This window comes from Myotis myotis, unplaced genomic scaffold, assembly GCF_014108235.1.
Source record: "Myotis myotis isolate mMyoMyo1 unplaced genomic scaffold, mMyoMyo1.p scaffold_m19_p_64, whole genome shotgun sequence".
Taxonomy (NCBI): domain Eukaryota; kingdom Metazoa; phylum Chordata; class Mammalia; order Chiroptera; family Vespertilionidae; genus Myotis; species Myotis myotis.
This window is the reverse complement of record NW_023416373.1, coordinates 168,017-185,873: the sequence shown is the minus strand read 5'-3', so window position 1 is coordinate 185,873 and position 17,857 is coordinate 168,017. Positions and strand designations below refer to the sequence as shown.

Genomic DNA, 17,857 nt, shown 5'->3' with positions numbered 1-17,857 from the left:
TCTTTGGAGAACTGTATATACAAGTTCCTTTGCTTAGTTTTAAATTGTGTTATTGGATTTTTTCTTGTTGAGTTGTAGAACTTCCTCATATATTCTAGATATTAACTCCTAATTAGATACATATATGGTTTAGAAATATTTTCTTCCATTGGTTGTCTTTTCCTTCTGTTAATTGTTTGTTGTGAAGCACAGAAGTTTTTAAGCTTGGTGAAGTCCTATTTTGCTATTTTTACTTTTGTTGCCTGTGCTTTTGGTGTCACAACCAAGAAATTGTTGCCAAATCCAATGTCTTGAAACTTTTCTCCTATGTTTTCTTCCTTCCTTCCTTTTGTAGTTTTAATGTTTACATCTTTTTTTATAGTTTTAAAAATATTTAAGAACTAGAGGCCTGGTGCATGAAAATTCATGCACTGGAGGGGGGGTCCCTCAGCGTGGCCTGCCCCTCTCACAGTCCGGGAGCCCTCAGGGGCGGGAGGTGACTTGGCAATCAGGGAAGGCGACGCCCCATCACACCTCTGCTGCTCCCACTGCCGGCAGCACCTTGGCCGGCCCTGGTTACCTGAGCCTTGGGTGGCCAGGCAGCCGCCATCCAAGACTTGCCTACACCTTGGGCAGCCCTGGGCGGCTGGGAGGCTGAGGGAACTGGGGGACTCCAGAGGCAGTCGCACAGCTGAGGGGACTGGGCACCGCCATCTTGAGGCTGTGGGTGCCGCCATCTTTGAGGGCGGGGAAATCAACTAGCATATTCCCTCCTTATTGGCTGTGGGCACTGCCATCTTTGCGATGGTGTGAGGGTCAATTAGCATAGTCCCTCTTTATTAGATAGGATGTTTTATTCTAAAATAATCTCAATTTACAGAGGAGTTGCAAGAATCACACAAACAATCCCTATATGCCCTTCACCCAGATTCACCAATTGGTTTTATTTTTTATTTAATCCTCACCCAAGGATATTTTTTCCTCTATTGATTTTTAGGGAGAGTGTAAGAGAGAGGGAAAGACAGAGAGAAATGTCAATGTGATTCATTGCCTCCTGCACGAACCCTGACTGGAAAGGAGACTACAACCAAGATATGTGCCCTTGACCGGAATTGAACCCAGGACTCTTTAGTCCAGGCTAATGCTCTATCCACTGAGCCAAACCAGCTAGGGCTATAACCAAATGATTTTTGACAAAGATGCCAAGATTACACAACCCCCAGACACTTCAACAAATGTTATGGGGAAAACTGGATATACACATGCAACAGAAAAAAGTTAGACCCTTACAGTGAAGCATAGTGGTCCCTCCTTTGGAAAAACTGCTGTTTGAACTACTCTGTTATTCTTGGTCTCTTATTCTGTAAGTTAACTCTGTTGTTTTCAGACTATAAAATAACTTTGTTTTTAGCTTGAATAATAGAAAAGATAAACTTAACTGTCTGACCTTGCAAGCTAGCCATCCAACTGATATGCTGATATTGATGCCAGGTGCCTGTATAGATATGTACTCAAGGTTACACACTGTCTACAAAAATAACTTACACAAAGAACTAGAAGGATATAAAAAGGAAATACTCCCTCCTGTTTTTGGTTCAGAATTTGACAGAGGTAATCTGCTCTGAACCTGCACACAATAAAGATGACTCCTAACTAACTGGCTCATTAAAGGCGTCTTGTCCAGCTCGCTGATTTGCGATACAACATTATACCATATAAAAATAACTCAAAGTGAATTAAAGATGTAAACATTAAACATGAAAATAAATGGGTATGTTTTCAGAAAATAAAATTTAAAAAAGATAGGAGAAACTGAGACCCTGCCGACTTTTCAGTCAAGAGCAAGGGCCCAGCCTAGAACTCCTGGTCTGGTGCCCCAGGTCACAAGCACGCAGCCGCCCCTGACCTTGGTTCAAGGGGCCTTGCTCCCAGGGCAGGGGAACAAAATCCCAGGGCCTTTATGAAACAAGAAGTGACAAGCACATGCACTGAACTAGGTCCTGTATTGGGAACAAGTTCTATGAAGGACATCATCAAAATAATTTTTCAAATCTGAGTATCAGTGATAGTGCTCAATAAATGTAAAGTTTCCTGAATTTGATAACTACTGCAGTTATGCAAGAAACATGTTTTGTTCTTAGGAGACACACACTGAAGTATTTAGGGGTAAAGAGGCATAATGGCTGGAACTTGTTCTTGAACGGTTCCAAAGAAACACTGTTGTTGTTTTTGAAGAAAGAAATAGACCAAATTTGGCTAAATATTAACAATTGGTGGCCCTAGCCAATTTGGCTCAAATAAACTCACAAAAAATTATTTGCAAGTTTGAATGTTGTTTTTTACATTAACAGAGCCAAACCGTCGACAATTGCCGGGAAGCAGAATCTCAACGCATTGAGACAATATCCCGGAGAAAGGTGTGTTTCACCTTGTTTTATACATTCCCATCCGAGGAGGAGAGTAAGTGGGTGACATGAATCCACTGGTGCCGGTGAGGGAGGCGGGAGAAAGCGAGGCGGGGACACCTCTGGGATTGGATAAAGACTGAAATGATAGACACATGCTGCTTTCACACAGGCGGGTGCAGGACAGTTTACAGTCAACAATGAACAGAGAGCAATACAATGAGGGGATTTGTGATCTGCACCCTGGCAGCGCTTGTTGCGCCCTGAGGGGACCGGGGAAAGGGAAGTTACAAGTTACCCTGACGTTTCACAGGTGTTATCTTAGATGCAAAAAGAGAAAAGGCTCAGTAAAGATCGAAGCTGACCTTTGTCAGGAAAAATACTGGCCTAGGACATGACTACTCACTATAAACTGCTTTTTTAATTAAAAGTTTTTAATTTCAGACCATACTTTGTGGTTACTTTAGGTCTCCGAGTTTGCAAGACCAACACACAGGCCCTTCCCTGAGTTAGCCAGGTTAGCAGGTGGCCCCTTTTTGTCCACACAACCCCCTTTTGGTCATAAATTAATCCAAAGGGTGCACTGATGACCAACCTTTCGACTGGATGATGGAACCCGGAGCCCCACAGTGGTGGGAAGGCTCATTCCCAGGATGCCTCAGTGTCGGCTTGTCTTGCTGAGCAGGGTGGACCACTGGGGATGGAGCAAGACCATCACTTTAGATGGCTTTCAAGATTGAATTATTATTATTATTATTATTATTATTATTATTCAAAATAAAAGGCAGGTAAACGGGAGGCAGTCAGATCCTATACGTCCTTGTTAAAACATATTCTGGATCATTTCTAATTTTTGAGCCACCATGATCCGACTCTTTGCTGCTTGTCTTAAGTTTTGTTTTCTGCATCTTATATAACATTTACATACCAGGAACAAAAGTAACCATAATAAACCAGTAACACTGATTAGAAAGAGAAAATGTCTAATACTAGACAAGGAAAAGTCTGAGAGGAACAAGCATCCCAGCCAACCAGATCCCTTTACATGTATCATTATAATTTTTATTAAGCTAATTATATGTTTTCCTCCTTCATCCACTGTCACTTGTACCTTATGACACGTTTGGCCAGGTGAATTAAGCCTCTCTACTATTTTATTATGCAGAAGCTCTAAGTTTTCTTCTGGGCAGTTAGGTTCATCCATTCTTATAGTTAAACAATACTCATCTAAAATACTCAACTAGATTAGAACTGTATATAATTCTACCAGGGGAATTATTAGGGAGGTGTTCTTGGAGGGGTTTGTCCAAGATGGTCCTTTATAATAGACTAGAGGCCCGGTGCACAAAAATTTGTGCACTCGAGGGGGGTGGGGAGGGGGAGTCCCTCAGCCCGGCCTGTGCCCTCTCGCAGTCTGGGATCCGTCCGGAGATAAGGACCTGCTGGCTTAGGCCTGCTCCCGGGTGGCAGAGGGCAGGCCCAATCCCTAGGTGCAGCCCCTGGTCGGGCTCAGAGCAGGGCTGATTGGGGAGTTGGGGCACCGCCCCCGTCATGCACAGAGCAGGTGGATTGGGAGGTTGCGATGCCACCCTCAGTCACGCTCAGGGTAGGGCCGATTGGGGGGTTGGGGCACCGCCCCGTCACACTCAAGGCAGGGTCAATGGAGATGTTGCGGCGCCACCCCCTGTCACGCACAGAGCAGGGCCGATCAGGGGGTGGGGGAGTCACCACTCTCACACTCAGGGCAGGGCCGATGGGGAGGTTATGGCTCTACCCCATCACACACAGAGAAGGGCCCGTGGGGGGGGGGGGGTTGGGGGCGCCGCACCCTGTCACACACAGAGCCGCAGGGCGATCAGGGAGTTGGGGAGCTCCCCCCTATCAGGCACAGAGCAGGGCTGATCAGGGGGTTGGCGCACCTTCCCCATCACAAACAGAGCAGGGCGATCAGGGGGTTTGGGCGCTGCCCCTGTCACACTGATCCCGGTGCTGGGAGGCCTCTCGGCTCCACTGATCCCAGTGCTGGGAGGCATATTACCCTTTTACTATATAGGATAGAGGCCTGGTGCATGGGTGGGGGCCGGCTGGTTTGCCCTGAAGGGTGTCCTGGATCAGGGTGGGGGTCCCCACTGGGGTGCCTGGCCAGCCTGGGTGAGGGGATGATGGCTGTTTGCAGCTGGTCACACCCTCTTCAGGGTGGGGGTCCCCACTGGGGTGCCTGGCCAGTCTAGGTGAGGGGCTGAGGGCTGTTTTCAGGCTGGCGGGTGACTGAAGCTCCCAACTGCTCCTTTTTTTCTTTTTTCTTTTTTTTTATTCTGGGCCAGCTTTGGCTCTGGCTCCAGCTCTGAGGCCTCTGCTGCTGAAAGCAGGTATCTGGTTTGTTTGGGTTCTATAATCGAAACACTGTATCAACTCCAGCTCTGAGATCCCGGGCCAGCTGAAAGCAGGTTTCTGGGGTTTTGTTTAGCTTCTATATTTGTAACAATGTTTCAAACTGCAAGCTCAGAGGCCGGCAAGGCAGGCGGGAACGTTGGATTCCTCCATCACTGAAGCAAGCAAGCCTCATGTTAGCTTCAAGCTGCCTGGCTGCCGGCCGCCATCTTGGCTGGCCGTTAATTTGCATATCTCGCTGATTAGCCAATGGGAAGGGTAGCGGACATGCAGCTAATTACCATGTTTCTCTTTTATTAGATTGGATGCAGTACCAAAGCTTATATTGATAGTAGAAGACCAGTGTGTGGCCAATAAAACATTAACTTCAATAACATAGCTGATAATCAGAATATCATTGTTTAGTAGGTGGGAAAGATTAACAGACCCAAGTTATATGTTTTTCATATCTAATAAGGGAGGGAGGTACAGGGAGGCAAATATTGTTCCACTAGGAAACCGTAAGGAGGATAATAACAATATAAAAATCATTTTATATACATTCAATCAACAATAATTAGGTGATATAAGAACAAGGTTTGAGCAGCATCAATCTGCGAGCATAAAGGCCTTGTTGATGTCTTGCCTCCTCCCTGTTGGCAGCTTCTCATCCTTGAGCTGAAGGCGAGTGTCAGCGACAGGGGCAGATGTCCATTCGTGGTTAGGTACCTGATAAGGTGAGGTCCCTTTAACACTGTTGGAGAGAGTGTTTAATTAATGCATTTCCTAATGGACAAAAATCTCCAGTTATAAGTCATGGTCTTTGAATCTTTGCCTCCTGAGAATACTATGAAATGAATGTTACTAATTTATTTGTTTCTATAATACAGAATGTCTACTTTTTAGTTTTCCTTATATTTAGGAAACAAAAGATTTAAAAATCAGCAATATTTTAAACAGAGTCATAAGAATAATAATTATTCTCAGTTAATTTAGTCCCATAACCATTTTTGTTTATCCTGATTATTTGTCAGTATTTTTTTATGAATTCAGTTATTCCTTGAAGTTCTATAAATCCTCATCCTGTTCAAAGATCTGACCTGTTTAGAAGCCTGCAATTTACAGTAAGTCAGAGTCCTTTTCATGGATTTTTCTTAAAATATAACTCACCTGCAAATGCCATAGGAGCAGTTGGGAGCTTCAGTCACCTGCCAGCCTGAAAACAGCCCTCAGCCGCTCACCCAGACTGGCCAGGCACCCCATTGGGGACCCCCACCCTGAAGGAGGTGTGACCAGCTGGCCAAAATAAAACAATGGCTATCTATGAATGACAAAACTTAAAGTAGCCTGGGTATGGATTCGATCATAATTTAATTGATAAAAAACTTAGTTTTTCTATAAGATATAACATTCCAACACAATAATTTCTTGGTAAATAATAATTACTGTAAAATGACATAGAGAATAATATAAAGTCTATATATATTTAGATTCATTAGGCACATAAAGAACAAATAATATGTAAGATTTTAAATGTTGCACATGGCTTATCGGAAGTGAGCAATGGAAGTAATTCATAAACCCCCAATATGTGGAGCACAAATACCCCGAGCATCACTGCCAGACAGCCACAGGGAACCATCACTCTTGGCCTGCCTGGTGTCCCTGAATGGACACATGCTACCCCTGAGAGTGTCCTGTTTGAACTTGGCCCTGAATCTTTGTAATTCCTTTCTGGAGCAGACTGACATTTCCAGCACATCGAGGAGCCATCCCAGAGGAGTGTTTTTGCGGGGACAGAAAAAGAATTCCTCATGGTGTAAATTAGGAAGAGCAGGTAAGCACAAAGCTAGACTGAGGGAGGCATCCCAGCCATCTCGTCAGGCTCTGGGGGGAGAAAGACAGTCTGATCCCTGTGTTGGGCTTCGCCAAGATGAGGAAGAATGTGGGGCCTGGTCCCGGAGCCAAGGCTGGACTGGAGAGGATTTCTAGCCAAGCACTAAGTCTTTGTCTGAGATGGAAAATGGCCAATCAGAGATCCAGAGGATGAGCCTATTGTTTTGCAGCGGAGGTGAAGTGAGCTGGTGTTGAGTGCAGGGTGAGCGATGCATAAGGAGAGGTCCCCGATCCCATCCTGGGGCCCCCTTGGCTGGTTCGGGAGGGCCAATAACAGGGAGGCCTAATGGAGGCCAGCCATCGAGTCACTGATTGGGAGGTAAGTCCAGGTCAAGCTGCTGCTGCCTACTGCTCTCTGAGTAGCAAACTCGGGGTGACCAAAGCTGGGGTGATGGCTCCCCTTCCCCATGGAACCCTCCTGGGTTTTGGCACCAAATGTTAGGGTCACTGAAGGAGGAACTCACGAGGCCAAAAGTGGTAAAGAGTTATGAATTTATTAGGTCATCTGGCTACCAGATGGACTGATCCCCAAAATGGCACCAGCACCCAAGGATGGGGAGTTAGAGATTATATATATATATATATATATTTCAGAGAGAAAGGGAGAGGGAGAGAGAGAGAATGATGAGAGAGAATCATTGATCAGCTGCCTCCTGCACACCCCTACTAGGGATTGAGCCTGCAACCTGGGCATGTGTCCTGACCAGGAATCGAACCGTGACCTCCTGGTTCAAAGGTTGACACTCAACCACTGAGCCCTGCCCATCAGGCAGAGAGTCAGAAGTTTTAAAGAACTCCAGATGGGCTTTTTTGGCCAGGAATTCTCTGGGTGGTCCAGATCCTGGACAAGTCCGGAGGGGAAAGATAGTGGTCTTAGCAAATCCAATGTGGTCTAAGCGAAAGGGAATGTTGGTTGTGAAGTGGTCTAAAGGCCAGTTCCCAGGGGAGGGGGTATTGACTCAATTTATGTGATCAGACCTAACAATAGTGTAACTGGACAACCAATGGGTCCAGGCTGCCTGTCACTACTTGAGCCAATTAAGCAGAGACAAATGGAATCATATATGAGGGTTGATTCCAATTCTGCCGGCAGTGTGGGAGAGCAGCAGGTCAGCCACAAACATCTGCTCTGCCCACCATAAGCCAGCTGCTTGTATTGGCTAGAAGGACAAAGATCACGTGGGAAAGTAGGCAATGAGGGCTGGGGCAGGACTCCATTTTATGGGGAAAGATGATTGTTTGTTCGTTTGTTTTTGTTTTACATTTATATTGATTTCAGAGAGGAAGGGAGAAGGAGAGATAGAAATATCAGTGATGAGAATCCTGCATCAGCTGCTTCCTGCACGCCCCCTACTGGAGATCGAGTCCGCAACCCAGGCATGTGCCCTGACCGGAATGGAACCCGGGTCCCTTTGGTCTGCAGGTGGACACTCTATCCACTGATTCAAACCGGCCAGAATAAGATGATTATTAATCTTTCCATGTTAATAGGCAGTTCTTGAATGAGAATGGACCGCATTCCAAGGTTGACTGCCAGGTCCCTGGGGCTTTCAACTCCCAGCCAGGTCAAAATGTGCTTTCTTTAACCAAAACAAGGCAATCATGGTTAACAGAGCATGATTAATGTTTCTTATAACTGTAGCTAGTCCCCAATATTCTATTTCTGCCCCTAACAATAGGAGGTGAGAGGAGTTAGCTTGACACGCAGACAGGGCAGGGGTCCAGTGGGAAACAAAGGCAGGTGGAACATAGGCAGGGCAGACACAGCAGTTTGAGCAGCCTAACCACAGGAACCAACCACGCAGGAATAATAAAATGTTTCTGGACTCAGAGCGGGAGGCATGGGAAACTAGGGAGGACCTGCAACAATAAGGTGAACTGACGCCTAGAAACAGAGAAAGTTCAACATAGGGACAGAGAAAGAACAGAAACAGGGAAAGTTCAGGTCCAGGTCCGCTGCTGGGCAAGAACAATGAGGAAATTAATCAGGTGGCAACACAGGCAGACAAAGAGCAGGCTTGTAGCAGATATACCCCTGGACTACAAGGCTTCACGGGCAACCCATTAAAGGGCCCCCCTCCCCATGAGGGGAGTCTGAATCTGCTTGCGATAAATTTTCCACACTTTCGCTTAAATCTTCTGGTCCATGGAGCTCATGCCTCGGTGTCTGAAGACATGATCCTGGGAAATGTCTGGGCTCACGGTTCCGGTTATCAGAGGGGCCTCCAGGAAGGCTGACTAAGTCTGAAGGCAGATAAGCAGAGACACGCCCCTTGTTGCCTAGCCGGCATGGCTCCATGGTTGTTTAACAGCTGAAAGAAATTAATTGTTGATTTGTTGATGTTAGCCAAAATAAATTTGTGAACAAAATAGACCCAGAGACATAGAAGCATAGAACAGACTGTGGAATCTCAGAGGGAAGGCGGGGGAGGGTGTGTGGGTGGGAAGAGATCAACCAAAGAACTTGTACACATATAAGCATCACCCATGGACATAGACAATAGGGTGAGGAAGGCCTGGGGTGGGGGTGGGGGCGGGGGCGGGCTAGAAGGGGTTAATGGGGGGAAAAGGGGGGTATACTAGTATGTAATACTTTCAACAATAAAGAATTCATTTTTTTTAAAAAAGAGAGAATAAACCTCATTTTGGTATATTAGCATAAGGCTGATGAATATTCTATTGAAATCCTTTCCTAAGACCTCCCCTAAACGCCCAGCCTTTAAAATTCCTCAGAACAGCCCAACTGGTGTGGCTCAGTGGTTGAGCATTGAACCTATGAACCAGGAGGTCACAGTTCAACTCCTGATCAGGCCACATGCCTGAGTTGTGGGCTCAATCCCCAGCTTGCAGGAGGCAACCAATCAATGATTCTCTCTCATCATTGATGTTTCTATCTCTCTCTCCCTCTCCCTTCTTCTCTGAAATCAATAAAAATATATTTAAAAAATAAATAAAACCCTTCAAAACAAAGGCCCAGCCTGGCCAGAGTTGCTCAGTGGTTGAGCATCAGCCCATGAACCAAGCAAGAGGTTACTGGTTTGATTCCTGGTCAGGACATATGCCCAGGTTGCAGATTTGATTCCCAGTAGGGGTCATGCAGGAGGCAGCCAATTGGTATTTCTCTCTCATCATTGATATTTCTATCTCTATCTCTCTCCCTCTCCTTCCCTCTCTCTCTAATATCAATAATAATTTTTTAAAAGGCCCAGAATGTGCTCTTCTGAATAATGAATTTAAGTAAAATAACTTTGAAGGTCAAAAGTAAACTAATACAGAGTTAGAATTTGGTTCTTTTCTACTTTGTTAAAAGGACAAGGATTTTCCTCTTGCTTTTCTGATATAAGGAGACTTATTTGTTCTTCAAGCAATTTGGTGAAGTATATGTTTTTCTCTCTATCTTATCCCTCCAGAATTTGGCAATTCTTATATATATATATATATATATATATATATATATATTTGATTTCAGAGAGGAAGGGAGAGGGAGAGAGACAGAAACATCAATAATGAGAAAGAATCATTGGTTGGCTACCTCCTGCATGTCCCCCACTGGGGATTGAGCTCACAACCCAGGCATGTGCCTTGACTGGAATAAAACCCGGGACCCTTAGTTCATAGGCCAACACTCTACCCACTGAGCCAAACCAGCTAGAACTTGGAAATTCTTAATGAGCGAGTCATGGCATAATGTTCCTTTCCATTAATTCAATAAGACCAATTTCCAATTGTGGTTTATTAACCAAGACTTTGGCTGGAATGTCATGTCTGAGGGAGACATGTCTAGATTATGGATGTCTCCAAAAGCCTTAAAAAATGAAGACTAACTTTGAAGCCAATAAAAGCCCCTTGGAGAAAGCCTGGTACCGTGCTTGGTCATGTGGTTCATGGCAGTCTTTCCAGGTAAGGAACAAAGGTTATTTTCCTGAGAGATGGCAAGGAAGGAACCTCAAGACATTTTGGGACCCTCAAGAATGTGAGGAATTCACCCAGGCCTACAGGTGTTGCAGGAAACCTGATGGCAGCGAGGTGGCCCCGCTTCTTTGTCCTGGGGGTGCTAATTAAGGCTCAATCATGAGATTCCAGCAAAGTATATTTAAAAGAGCCTAAACAATCAACTACTATTCTAATTGTGTTCATGCAAACAATCAGGCCAAATTGAAACTGGACTTAATACAGTAAATAAACTGGCCTTAATTTGACTCCTTAATAAAAATGAGGGTGATTTTTGGGGAGTAGGGAATGTATTTCAACAGACTATAACACATAGTTGCGAATATTAGACTCTAATTCAAGTAATTGTCTTCAAACTTTTATTTTTCACCTATGGATTGAACTGGATCCTGATTTTTTCAAATTTTCTTAAATATTTTACTACAGCCCTCAAACTAATACTTCTTTTTTATCCCATCCTTTGACTTGGAATTAGTGAGAACTAACATTTTTTCCCTTCCACTGGACCATTTGTCATAATTCTTGTCATTCTAGCTTTTGCTCCAATAATACTAAAATTTATAACACGGTTTGTCTCCACCAGGTTACAAGTCCTACTCACACTTGTGCTAGGGTGAGGGACTGCGGCATGGAAGGGTTACAGAATGTTACAGAATGTGCTGGGAGGGGGGCTGACGTATGGAGGATTGTGTCAGGGTTAGGAACCATAGAAGACTTATACTAATGTTAACTATAGCCCCCTGCATTTTTAGGTCGATAGCTAACATGATTCAAGCCAGGACTCAGGACCTTAAGATCCTTGCTCTCCGTGTCCAGTACCAAAATCTCGCTATGGACGAGGAGAGTGAGAGTGAATCAAAGGTTTGATTCCCCCCCATAAGAGGAGTGGGGAATGAGATAGAAACCGCAGGGTGGGGGGCTCAGCCAGGGTGGAAAAGTACTGAACATAGCTTGTAACTTGAATCAGACATAGGGGAAGAGTCTGGGGAATGAAGGAAGTTGAGCAAAGCCTGTCAGGGAGAAGAATAGCTTTAGCAAAACAGCAGGAATTCCACCTGGCCCTCGCCCGGGGGGTGGGCTGTTAGTTCAGTAGCCAAACAATAGGAATAGGACAGATCCTCCAAGGTCGGGAGGGGTGATAAAAGGAGGGACTGCCCCTCCGCCCTTCGCCCTTCGCCCGGCGATTGCCTGCTGCTGTGTCAGCTACGGCAGGGGCCCAGATTCGAATCTGTAATCAATAAATGCTTGCTTGCTCTAACTAATTATGAGTCGGTGGTCTGTCTCTGGGGAACTCGCTCCGTAACAACACTCAGGGAATATGACCCCTAGACACCGTCACCAACTCCTTCTGTGCTCAAGCCTTACCGCCTCTCTGACAGAGAGCAGAGGTCTCTTGGATACAAAGGAAAACTCCGTCCCTCTTCAGCAGGAAGCAGCTATAGAAAAGCCCTGCATCCCCTTTCTCTGAAAGAATTCAGAGCCAAGATCCTTGAGGGGGGAGTCGAGGTGGCAGTTAAACAGAAGTGAGCAGAGCAAGGACGATGGGCCAGGTACAGTTCAACAGGGTGGAAAGCCCCAGCGGCCTAGCAATGGACAAATAGAGGCTGGAACCTTACCCCACAGCATCTCACTGGTCATGCAGTTTGGACCACCTGACCTTTCCTCCCTAGAGATAACATAGGCTGTGGTTGTATTTCAGTTCCAGGAGAGCAACAAAGCCAGCCACTGACCTCAGGACCAGCTGCATTGGCCCTGGTGCTGGCCAATCAGTGGCAACCACAACTCTAAAAGGACACACCTGGAAAACTGTTAAGTATTCTATGGAGATCTTCCCCTGGGGCCACCCTTAAATCTCCACCCTTAACACCCTAGGATAGCGGACCCAGCAAGCTCTCCCTCCAGGGGGCACACTGTGCCTTTCCCCTCTCTCCCTCCCGCACCCCTACAGGTTACCATTAGCTTCTTCACGTGCAAGCTCCAAGGGTGCTTCCTCTACATCTGGTTTCCTAAGCCCATTTCTTCTAGGAATTACTTTTTCTACCTCTGCGATTTACCAAATAAATGTCCTCTTACAGTTTGGGTTTTGGCTCAGAATTCTTTCCTAGCCAGAACCCAAGTACTGAGGTTGCTGAATCCAGGTTTGGTCTGACTCTGCCAGTCAGACACCTGGTGCCCTTCCCACTGCCTACAACTTAAGGAAAAGACTGTGTTCCCATGGGAAGAGCCTAAGGTATAGTAAGTGAAAAATTTGTCAGAGAACCATATGTTTGGTATGACTGCAACTGTGTAAAAAACAAAATATTTTTAATACATACATACATACAAATGCAGAGAAAATAGAACAGTAAGATATACAGTAGAATATTGATGGTGGTTACATTTGGAGGAAGGTATAGCTTTCAAATTTTATACAGAAGTTAAAATGATACTGAATTTTGACTGAGGAGACAAAGCAATAATTTCAGGTGCCAATAGAATGTGAATGTGCATAAATCACAAAGGAAATGTGTGAGAACTAGTTTCGTGTCTTTTGAAAGCACAGAAACAGGAGACCTGTGTGGGGCTTCTTTCGCCATGGCACTGCCAGAGACAGAGGGGGTGGGGCTGGCGGTAAACGCGAGGAGATGTTCAGGGGTCCTGGGACAGCCAAGCGGAGAAACAGCACAGCACAGGCTCGCCCCCTCCCCCAGCTCCTGCGGTTCCAGCTGACCTCGCGGTGCTTCCGAGAAGTCACTCGCTAGTAACCTGTTCTTTATTAAGCATCTTTGCCCCGCCTCGCGGCTTCCAAGTATCAGTAATACTCGGTGATTCCTCTTTGAGTCGTCTCGGTGTTAACAGTTCCTGTGAAAAATCTTCTAAACGCACTTTTTAACAGTATGAGCTAGTAAGGTGTTAATGCATTATGCTCAGATATTATTAAAAAATAAGGGGGTGAAAAAAAAAGCCTTGTGTCAGAAGTGGGATTCGAACCCACGCCTCCATTCGGAGACCAGAATCCCCAGCAGGGAAGCGGAGCTTGAGTCTGGCGCCTTAGACCACTCGGCCATCCTGACACCAGCAGCCGTAGACGGACTTCTTACTCAAGTAAATGCGGGACTCCCCTCCCTGCCGGCACCACGCGCAGCCCGGAAGCAGAAGGGCGGCGCGGACCGTGACGAAGCCGCCGGCAGGAGGGAGAGGACGGCCGGCGGGAGCAGAAGCAGGTGACTGCGGACCAGTGAGCGCGGGCGTCAGGGCCTTAGGCTGCCCCCGAGAGGGGTGACCGCCCAGGGCCGGCGGGAGGGAGGGGAGCCGGGCTGAGCCTCCCGGGGGTTCTTTATCTGAACAACAGTGAAAACACGTGACCCCTAGTCTACGGCCCCGTTTTTCTCGTTTGTTTACGTTTCTTTTGCGCCCAGAACTGCTTTGCGGCTCCAGGAGAAGTTTCTCGGGCGCGGAAAGCGGCCAGGGCACAGCCGGTGGCCCGGGGACACCCAGGGCTTCTCAGGGCGTGGCCCCGCCCCGCGCAGAGCCCCCTCCCCCCGCCCCTCCAGAGCCCCGCCTCTCGCAGACCCTCCCACAGCAGGAACTGAGCGGGGAGCGGCCCTCTGAGCGGACGGCGCCCCCCGCAGGCACCCCAACACGCCGCCCGGGTTCAGCGGCTGTATTTGGGTCGTGAGTTCGGGAATAGAAACACCAATTTGGGAGTTTTAAGTAGATTTTGTCCCGATGGGTTATTTTCTGTATTTATGAACACAAAGGTGTTCCCTTCCCTTTCAGTAAGGTAAAGGTTAGGGCTCTTTTCTGCATGGAAAATAAATAATGCGTTATATTGTAACAGAGAGATGAACATAAGACGCCTTAACAAGCCAAATTAATTTGGAGTCTTTTTTTAAAAAATACATTTTTACCGCCCTTATTGGTTTGGCTCAGTGGATAGAGCATTGGCCTGCGGACTCAAGGGTCCCAGGTTCGATTCCAGTCAAGGGCATGTACCTTGGTTGATTGATGTTTCTCTCTCTTTGATATTTCTGGCTTTCCATCCCTCTCCCGTCCTCTCTGTAAAAAATCAATAAAATATATTTTTTTAAAAATACATTTTTATTGATTTCAGAGAGGAAGGAAGAGGGAGAGACAGAAACATCCATGATGAGAGAGAATCATGGATTGGCTGCATCCTGCACGTCCCAGGATGGAGCCCACAACCAGGGCACGTGCCCTTGACCAGAGAGGAACCTGGGACCTTCCGGTTCGCAGGGCAACACTCTAGCCAGTGAGCCAAGCCGGCGAGGGCTATTTGGAGTCTTTTTTACACCAGCAGGGTCAGAGGAATATTGCTTCCAGAGTCTGAGCAAGAACATGGAGGAAGCTTTCCCTTTTTATATTTTTCTAATGTCTTTGTCTCCTAAGTATGGGGCTTCCAGTCCCTTTTGCAAGTTTTCAAAAGAGCCCTATATGTGCTTACCAGGTCTCTCGCAGGAAGCCTTGAGTACAACACAGTTCAGTAGCCTTGAGTACAGATAACTAAGAGACACCTGGCATGGGGGGTAGCTAGGACGGCAGCGGAGCGGCCTGCAGGTCAGACAGCTGGGCTTATTTTCCCTATCCTGAGAGCAGGCGTGTTTCACAGAAGCCAGTCACAGCAGGATTAACTCACAGAACAGAGGACTGTCTGTGTCTAGTGGAAATTTCAAACAGCAGTTTTTACAAAATAGAGGTTGCTATGCTTCAAATGTACTGTATTTTCTTTAAGGTACTCCTGACATTGCAAGAGTAACCTCTTCAAATTTATAATTAGTGGCATTTTTTTCCTACTTGCAAAGTGCTGCAGATTTCCCATATTGAAATGGTTTTGAAACTGGGTTATTTCTAAATTTTCATTTTCATGATCAATACTCTAAAGAGCATGCTTGCTTAGATAAATATTTTCAGATACTGGCAATTATTTCCTCAAATTTCTAGAAGTGAAATCACTATATCAAAGTTTATCTAGTTTTAAATGCTTTTAATAAATACAGGCCAATTTCTTACCTAAAAATTTGAAACAATTTAGGTACCCCAAACTTGATCGGCACAGAATACTATAAAAAACAGTAAAATGGGTGAAAATGGTGAGGCATTGTTATTTGCGTTCATTAATGAGGTTCAACATTCCTGTTACAGGACTTGTTTTACCTAATTTGTATTGAGGTGTTCATCTTCCCTTATTGATCTGTTAAACTCATTATATGAAAGATAAACTTTTGCAATAGTTTCCATTTACCAAGAATCCAGACAGAAGTTCCTTTTACTAATAAGAATCCTATTAAGTCCCTTCAACATCTCATAAAAACTACGAGCTATAAAATTAACAAGGGTCGAATGTCAATCTTTAAAAACCAAACCCTGGCCCACATTTACTGCCTTTATAATGTTATCATGTGATACAGTCACTTTTATTACTGGTCATTTTTTGTCCCACCCTTATTTCTCTGTTCCTTTATGCATATTAAACTCCTTTTACCTTATTTCACTTTATGTTGTAAACTGTTTGAAGTCCTTTCTGGGATAAGGATTTCTGAGATGTAATTAAACATGCAAATATTTTACTATTTACTAACAATATTTACTGTGCAATAGGACTTGCCTTTTCATGAAAATATTACAAGAGAAACTTTGAAAAGCCCCCTAAATAATCCTATGTAATAAAAGCCTAATATGTTAAGTGTCCAGTTATGTGGTCATCTGTTCAACCAATCAAAGCATATGTGTTAATGATATGCTCAGGCTGCTCACCATGACATCCACTGACCACCAGGGGGCAGACGCTCCAACCAGTTGGTTCGCTTGCTGCTGGGGTTCTGCTGTTCGGGACTGAGCAAGACTAGCCCTGGAGCCTTCCCGTGGTCCCTCCCCAGCTCTGATCATGCACCGGTGGGGTCCCTCAGCCTGGCCTGCTCCCTCTTGCAATCTGGGACCCCTCAGGGGATGGTGGAAAGCCAGTTTTGGCCCAATCCCACAGGCCAGGCCGAGGGACCCCACTGGTGCACTAATTTGTGCACCGGGTCTCTAGTTTTCAATAACAGGAGTGGGGTGAAAATTGAGATGAAGCTATATTCAAAGTGGGATTGGCATATATTGTTGTTGAATTTGAGACATAGTACTGAATATTTTCTTCATTTTTGTGTGTGCTTTGAGATTTCCAAAGTGCAGATGCAAAACGAGGTGGAGTAGGGGGGCATCAATAACCTCATAAAAAGCATCTATTACTATTTTTTATATACTTCTTTAGTTTTTTTTTAATGTGTAGGTTGAAAAATATGAAACCTCACTACACTAAAATAAATTTTTCTTTTTAAATATATATATATATATATATATATATATATATATATATATATATATATATATATTTGGGGGGAAACCAAGATGGTGGCATAGATAAACACCAGAGTTTGCTGCCTCGAACAAACACTTCAAAAATACAACTAAAAGACAGAAGACGGAACGGACATCATCCAGAACCACAGGAAGGCTGGCTGAGTGGAAATTCTACAACTAGAAGGAAAGAGAAAAGCATACCGAGACTCAGAGGAAGTGCAGTGCAGAAGTAAAATACTAAGGTGCGGAGGTGCATGCGGAGCGGGCTAGCGGCTGAGGGCACGGTTGTCGTTTTCAATTGGGAGGGAGTCTCAGACTCTGAGCTTCAGTTCCGGGTGAGTCTCTAGGGACCCAGACTCATATGGGAGAAGCGGGACTGTCTGGCATCGGTCAGAACTCAAGGGCAGCTTTCTCTCCAAGAGGCTTGCAGCGATTACCAGGACATTGAGAAGCAGAGCCTCTGAGGGCAGGACTGAGAGCAACCATAACTGCTAACCCCGCCCTGTTGATCCCGTGGGACCTGCCCCACCCAAGCTCTGCAGGGAGGCTTTTACTGGATAGCCTCAGGCAAAGGCTAGATTAGCACCTCCCTAGAGATCCAGGAGCCAGGAAACCCAGAGGTCAGAGTAGGACCATCCAGTTTGCAGCTCCGTGGAACCATAAAGGACACACTCAGGGGGCAGACTCAGTGAGCACCAAAGCCCCATTGAAGCAAGTCTTGCCCCAGAGGGGTGTCTCCAGCACAGAAGTTCTCCCACTGCAGACACAGCTGATTCTCACAGCCAATTGGCCTGGAGGTCAATTCCTCCCAGTGATACCTACAACAATCAAGGCTTCACTACAACAAGACTGTGCACAAAGACCACAAGGGAGTACACCAAGAGTGTCCACCTCAGGTAATTGGGGAGGCTGAACCC

At 45.7% G+C, this 17,857-nt stretch overlaps 1 non-coding gene across 1 annotated transcript; it reads right to left on the bottom strand.

The window, feature by feature from the left end:
- Positions 1-13,550: 13,550 nt before the first annotated feature.
- Positions 13,551-13,654, bottom strand: TRNAL-CAA. Its single transcript has 2 exons — positions 13,617-13,654; positions 13,551-13,596 (listed from the first exon to the last, which is right to left on the bottom strand). It is a non-coding gene; the product is annotated as a tRNA-Leu (tRNA).
- Positions 13,655-17,857: the final 4,203 nt, after the last annotated feature.